The sequence below is a fragment of the Paramisgurnus dabryanus genome, chromosome 11, assembly GCF_030506205.2.
Source record: "Paramisgurnus dabryanus chromosome 11, PD_genome_1.1, whole genome shotgun sequence".
NCBI lineage: Eukaryota > Metazoa > Chordata > Actinopteri > Cypriniformes > Cobitidae > Paramisgurnus > Paramisgurnus dabryanus.
Window position 1 is genome coordinate 22,486,199 of NC_133347.1, and position 8,048 is coordinate 22,494,246.

The 8,048-nt window shown below is 37.3% G+C and overlaps 1 pseudogene; it reads right to left on the bottom strand.

Moving 5' to 3' along the window:
* Nucleotides 1–7,402, bottom strand: LOC135729781 (uncharacterized; annotated as a pseudogene).
* Between the last annotated feature and the right edge of the window lie 646 nt (nucleotides 7,403–8,048).

The window sequence follows — 8,048 nt, forward strand, 5'->3', positions numbered from 1 at the left end:
TAGCAAAAAGCAGCAACAAAAACGTCACGACACGGGGATCGAACTCATATCCCTGCGATGTTGAGCTATTTGAGAGCACTGACCACTAGGCTATCATTTTGGATGAGGTCCGACACAGTTTCAAGCTGTGATTTGATCGGAAATCATCGATTTTAATTTAATTGCTGCTGCTGCATGAAAGTATTTAGTCTGTAATTACTTCCCAGCCTTTTATATGGTTTTGTTTATTGCAGCAGTATTATCATTTTTAGTCAGTAGTAAATTCTTTATACATTTCTATTACAAATCAGCCCTCTCTCCTTAACTTTGATCGATTTGATCCACGCTTGACCTCTAGGGCTGCGCTATTATCTTGACTTCTTGAGCCTCGTTCACATTAGTATTTGTAGTAACCGCGAACTGATTTAAGCAGGACTGATACATTTGGTTAATTCAAGTTAGGTTTTTAATTTTAATCCTCGCTTTTCCAAGCAAGTTTTATGAAACAGCCCTCAGGATTATCAGGAAAAAAAACAAAGAGAAGCAGATTTCCTCTGCGTAGCTCAGTAGCATCTGGAGTAAGCACAACGCATCATCATGGTAACTTGCAACCCCTACTACTTCCTACTGGCTGAAGCGTTTGCTTCAAAACATATTAATATTATAATAACAAAACAACAGATATTACTATTGTGATTACACATGGGTGTATCACACAAACTTTCCACAAATTTAACATGCCTAATGTTACACTGCCACCACTGTAATGGCCGAACCAAAGAGCAACAGAGAGCAAGACACCAGGATGGCAATTAAACAATTCTTCATTTCAATATTTAAAAAACACACCACAATTTAATACATGTTACCCGCTATTATTCTTTAGGCAAACCGCAAGCAGGCAGGTGCTTTATAATAAGGGAGGCACTCAGTGCTTAGTCCAGGAGCAAAGTCGGTCCGTCAAACGTGTCGTAACCACAGTCCAATGTCACAGTCCAATGTCACAGTCCCCTAGCCTGGGTTTCCCCATGCTGCCTTGGGCGCAAATTTATTCACGCTGCAAGTCTAGCATGGAAACCAGGGGCCAGGGTTTCATATTTTATTGAAGTTTCCCCGGGCACTACCATTGATTAGCAGACCCCCACCTGCTGTTAGCATTCCATTGACTCCCATTCATTTTGGCGTCACTTTGACAGCGAATAACTCTACATCTGAGGCATTTAAAGACTCCATTTGTCCATTACTTATTTCTAAAGAAACACGAAAATGTATAAAAGGCTCCATTACCTTGTATCTTACGTTATGGCCCATTAGAAGCAGCAGTTTTGATAAAAACAGGCTAACGATTGTGTCATAACCTGCGACTCTCTGTCACACAGTAGAGAAATTACCGTATGGACAGGAAGAGAAGCTTGCAGGAAATCTTTTACTGTCTATGAGGCAATCGGGTGGACGTGGTATAGCACCCGATAAACGGCATAGGGAACCAATCACAGAACGGGGAGGGGGCATCAAGACAATGACGATGTCTATGTGGCACACCGATTGGCTATGAGCTACGTATAGAAGCATTTGATAGACAATCGTAGCACCCAATAAACATTCGTAAACCACGCCTAAAAAACGAGAAAATGAACATGTGGTTTCCAGACCACGTCTCATTCTCTATGAGACTGGTCTGGTGTTAGGACGGCTAACAGTCCCCAGATTTATACAGCATTGTTACAAGCCTTTTATTTAGTGTGGCAGCACATTCTGAACGGTATGCCACGATGAGAGGATGCGTTACCCCTGTTTTTCAAGCACAAGATAGTCAGAACACCGGCAAAATAAATGCCAGCGAGAGGCACAGTGCCAGCCAGCAAAAGGATTGCACAACAGGTACTTAGTGGCTAAAATCTCAATGGTTCACAAAGCCACAGAGTCTTTCCATTCCTCCCTCGACCGCTGGGCAGCTTCTTCATGTGTTATTTGATTTTGTTTAGATTAATTTTAAATGTCTGGAATCACTTCAACCTCACAAGCAGCTCAGGGTTTTTATTTGTGCTAAAAATCAGTTTAAATCCTCTGTTGTTGAAATCAGATAGCATGTCCACATTTGTTAAAAAAAATCATTTGATTTTTTCAGAAGTAACTGTGCAAATTAATATAGTACATTCATTTGCAAAAATAGTTATTTCACTTTGTAAATAAAGCTATTAAATCTGAAGTTACTGACAAACAAGCAGTAATGAACATGGGGGGGTCACAACTTATTCAAGTTATCAAACGAAGCAGTTAACACAATAATTTTGATAAATGATGGGAGGGCACACAGCTGCTGTAACCATTGACTTCCATAGTAGGAAAACAAATATTATGGTAGTATTGTGATAAATGATGAAGAAGATATCTTGATAAATGATGGTAAGTCTATCACTTGAATTACTTAAATGAGGAAAAATCATGTAACTCTCAGGTTAAATATGGTGTACCACAGGGATCAATTCTAGGCCCTATCCTCTTCTTCTAATACAGCAATAAAGTAGTTAGCTTGTCCGAAACAGACCACACATACATACATACATTTTTTGTAAGACTTTAACATTACATGTGAGCGACCTCTACGCTACTAGGATTTTATTTTCTTGTCTCGTCCCACCACTGATCTACTTGCGTCCCATCATCTGATGCCTGCCCAGCGACAAACTTATTACATTATTTAATAAGAAATGACTCCATGTAACTTCTAATACTCCATCCTAAACTTTATTTAAAAGTTTTTTTTATGCCATGCTCTGTTGTTCTTTGCTTTTCTAAGTTTTCTTTGTTTGTATTTCATGTGAAGCTGTTTTTGTATTATGTACAATTGTTAAAAGTGATAAATAAATAAAATTGAATTGAACTGATGGATCTTCAGGCAAATATGATCAAGCAAACGTCTTTTAAAAATGCTCTCATTGTGTGACTTTTCTTTGTATGAGTTATCTGGTTATCTCAAACGCCTTCTCACACTGAGAGCATTTGTAAGGTTTATCACCTGTATGAGTTCTCTGGTGTGTCACTAAATGGCCATTTTGATTAAAACTTCCTGCAAACGCTACAGTTATAAGGTTTTACTCCTGTATGAACTCTCTGATGAGTTCTCAGGTTATCTTGTCGAGAAAACGTCTTATCACACTGAGAGCATTTGTAAGGTTTATCACCTGAATGAATTCTCTGGTGTTTCACTAAAGTGTCATTTCGACTGAAACTCTTCCCACAAACATTACAGTGATAAGGTTTCTCTCCAGTGTGAACTCTCTGATGAACTCTGAAATGAGATCCATCAGAGAAGCTTTTTCCGCAGTAAGAGCAGACGTAAGGTTTCTCTCCAGTGTGAACTCTCAGATGAACTCTGAAATGAGATCCATCAGAGAAGCTTTTTCCACAGTGAGAGCAGACGTAAGGTTTTTCTCCTGTATGAACTCTCTGATGGGTTCTTAGGCTATCTTGTTGAGAAAATGTCTTATCACACTGAGAGCATTTGTAAGGTTTTTTACCTGTATGAACTCTCTCTTGGTGTGACACTAAGTCTAAACGTTGATTAAAACTCCTCCCACAAACACTACAGGGATAAGGTTTCTTTCCTGTATGAACTCTCTGATGGGCATTTAAGTTACTTGATGAAGCAAACGTCTTATCACACTGAGAGCATTTGTAAGGTTTTTCACCTGTATGAGTTCTCTGGTGTAACACTAAGTTGAAACGTTGATTAAAGCTCTTCCCACAAACACTACAGTGATGAGGTTTCTCTCCAGTGTGAATTTTTTCATGGCGTATCAGAAGATATTTCAGATGGAAATGTTTATCACATTGTGAACATTGATATAGTTTCTCTTTTGAGTGAATATTCAGGTGTGGTTGTGATGAACGTGAATCCCTAGTTTTTTCAGATTCGCTGCACTTGTACGCTTTTTCTCCTGTGTGAATTCTCTTATGAGCATCAAGACTATATTTGGTTCTGAAACATCCGGCACATTCAGTGCAACAGAAAGGCTTTTCATCACTGTGTGTCCTCATGTGGCCTTTAAGCTGAGATAAGTAGACAAAATTCTTCCCACAATGCTCACAGTGAACCTGCATCTTCTTCTCTTTGTGCTCTTCTGAATAAAGTTTCTTCTCTTGAGTTTGTGCTGTCAGTCGCTCTTTTGATGTTGAGGACTTTTCTTCATCAGAACATGAATCCCTCTTCTCATCTGTAATAAACATACAATTAAAATCTCTTTTTACAGTTATACACAAAGAAAGATGAACTGATTCTGTATCTTTTTCTATATTCACACAGAGACAGAAGACAACTGTCAGTCCTGTTAATACAGCCGATTCATAACACGTCAAATAAAATGAAAAATATGTACACAGCTAAACATTAAAAAATATACAGTCATGCTCAAAATTATTCATACCCTTTGTAAATATGACCAAAGAAAGCTGTGAAAATAAATCTGCATCATTAATACGTTTGATCTTTTACTTAAAACATCTACAAAAATCCAACCTTTCATTGGAGAATATTAATTTTAAATGGGGGAAAATCTCATTATGAGAAAAATATTTTTCTCTAATACACACAGCTCACAATTATTCATACTCTTTTATTCAATACTTATTCAAATCTCCTTTTCCCAAGAGAACAGCTCTAAGTCTTCACCTATAATGCCTGATGAGATTGGAGAACACCTGACAAGAGACTTCTTCTCTTCAGTTTATCACACTTTCATCTCCATTTTCTTTAGGGTTCAAGTCAGGGGACTGGGATTGTCATGGCAGAAGCTTTATTTTGTGCTCAGTGATTCATTTTTGTGTTAGTTTTGATGTTTGTTTTGGATCACTGCCCTGAAGGAAGATCCAACCAAAATGAGTGGGATGAACTGAAGAGAAGAAGCACCAACATAGAGCTGGAATCTGAAGGATCTGGAGAGATTCTGCATGAAGAGTTCTCTGATCTCTTGTCAGATGTTCTTCAAACTCATCAGGCATTATAGGTGAAGATTCAGAGCTGTTCTCTTGGGAAAAGGAGTTTGCAAAAAGAACTGAATAAAAGAGTATGATTAATTGTGAGCAGTGTGTATTAGAGAAAAATATTTCTCTCCTAATGAGATTTTCCCCGATTTAAAATTATTATTCTCCAATAAAAGGTTGTTTTTTTTGTAGATTTTTTTTAATAAAAGATCAAAAGTTTTAACAATGTAGATTTATTTTCACAGCCTTATTTGGTCATATTTACAAAGGGTATGAATAATTGAGCACGACTCTATATATTTTTTTTTATTAGAATAAATTTATAATACATTTTCTACTACACCAGTGATTACAGTGATAGGGCGCATCCAGTCACTCTTGCTTTTATCTGAATATGTGTAATTTAATCCTTATAATCAATTAATTATTGTCATTTAAGCATTTATGACTTACTTGGGTATAGTATTTTACTAGCCTGACGTTGTCATACTCAAAATTTTAGTCAAATTTTAGTCGCTCCATTTTGGTGTTATTACAGGACGTTTCAACCAAACCAGGACAAAAATGCCTCGTCTCAATTGGATAGACCTACAACCAATCAGAGCAACCGAGTGTGTGACATATGTTGAATTGGCGTCTGTCCTTTTGCAGCCTGAACTGCTAGTTATTTCGCTACAATGAGATAAACATTATGATTGTATTAAGTCGGAGTTAGCGAACGTACTTCGACACCTACTATGTTTACAACATTTCATTCATATCATGTTTACTTATCTTCAAACTCTTCCCTTTATCCACTTTTGGAAATTGTCCAAAACAAATAGTTTTCATAAATCCCCAAGGAAATGGCATATCCAAGCCGAAACCAAAACTTTTTATTCACCTCACAATCTCGTTTCTGACCGAATTACGATATAAAAATATAAACAATAGTTCACTACCTGACACTGCATACCTGAGTGTCAAAGTATATGGGAGCTGTACCACTTTAAATTTGGGTATGTCGTTTAGACAAAAAACATGGAGTTTCAGCCATTTCATAAGAGGTTAAATTAACTTCCGAAAAGGAGCTGGCAATGACAGCAAGTTATATCCACGTTGTCGTGCATGCCGACTTGCAATCCCGTAGTAGAGATGACAAAACCATCTTTCTGATCGACATATTGCATTCATAATCGCGGATGAATCGCCTGCGATTATGAATGCAATATTTTCAAGCTTTTCAGTGAACTACGGCTTTGTGTAGTAAATGCCGCTCCATCTGAAAGCAGCTGATGACATTATTACTAATCAAGGGACCGGCTTTACTGACGAGATACGCGTGACAATCGCAATTAATCGGAATTAATCGTGCAGCCCTACTTTTAATATAACAATTATTACTTTTTTAACTTATATATTCAACTTTTTTTACTTTATGACTTTTTATCTCATCATTAAGATTTAACATGTCATCATTTTGACTTTATATCTCATTAATATGATTTACCAGAGCATGATTTTTTTCTTATATGGCGGAAATACGCTTCCATATGGATAAAAAATTGTAAAAAAATAAAACAAAAATACAATAATTGTGAAGACATACCTGGCAGAATAAAGTCCTCGGTGCGATCTTCCTCTTCAATAGGCTCTACTTTTATCTCCAACTTCAGTGTGGTCTGCAGGATCTGCTGCTGTTCTTCAGCGTTACAGGCAGAATCCAGAGACTCTGAGGAGGTTTGATCAGTAGATTCCTCATCCTTTAAACCCTGAATACTGTCACACACTGCAGTGTCCTGAGCCTCTGTGGGCTTTGACTCAGTATAACAGAGTAAAGTGAGATTGAACTTTGAGTCCTGTGTGTGTCTGGATTTCTCTTCAGAGAGTTTGTCCAGCAGTAACTGTGGTGAGCTTTGATTCAGACATTCTGTGGAGCTCCCATCAGTCACATACACTGAAGATTCACAACAAACCACATTCACATCCTGACAACACAAAATTAAATTTTAAATGATTTAATGTTTTCAAACAGACATAGTGTTTCAGGTAAAGGATGTTTAAGCTGTACAAACCTCTCTCTTCACTTCTTCATCTCCTCTTGACCTCAACTTTGCCTCCAGTAACGCCACCTCTTTCTTCAGCTGAGAGATTTCTGTGGTGAAATCATCAATATCCAGCATGGACAGATCAGTTCCTACTGATTTACAGCACATCACATCCATCTTATTTCTCATCATCGATATACACTAAAATACACTGTGAAAATACTCTGTTTACTCTCAATAAAACACTCAAGAGAGAAAAACAATGAGGATACGCAAAAGCATCACACGCGAGCTCGGTTTTGGCTAGAGGGAATAGAGCTACGGACAATTCTCGCGAGATTTTGGGTTTAGGGTTAGGTTTGTGGGTAGGATTAGTATGAAAACAGCGCTCATCCTTCGAGATTTTGGCCACAGCTTTATCCTTGCTAGCCACAACATGTGAACGCTTTTTTCTTTCTTTCTTTCTTTCTTTAGTGGGTTTATCGGTGGATTAAAGAGCTGCAGTGCCCCCTACTGTACAGGAGAGAGAAGAACGCTTCATTTATCTGTATATTCTTCATGGTGGTAAAGCCTGTTAACATGCTGAATTATGGCTTATTTCAGTCATGTCGGTTATTTTCATAACAATACTATATATTTATAATGCAATGCTAATCGACATATAGCCTTTAGCCCTGTTCAGAATACCACAACAAGAGTATATTTTCTGTCTCATTTTGTTATCCAAAGCCAAATCAGATCACATGGATATTTAAAACACTCAACTTATGTTATGAAGTGAGTTTGGAGCAAAAACATGTTTTAATTCCAATTATTTGTCGTGTTTTGATGGTGTGCTAAGATGACATGCTAACTGCTATGTATGCACCTCCTGTTAATAGAAGGGTTGCCAACTTTCTCAGTATCTTGATATATGAAAAATAGGTTTTAGGAATGATTTTGAATGGTAAAGCTCATTGAAATCTTACTTTTTGTAAGAAAGGCATTTGACACAAAGCCAAAGAAGGTAAAGTGAGACGTTTGACCAAAGAAAAGTGGGATTAAAACACTGTGAATAGA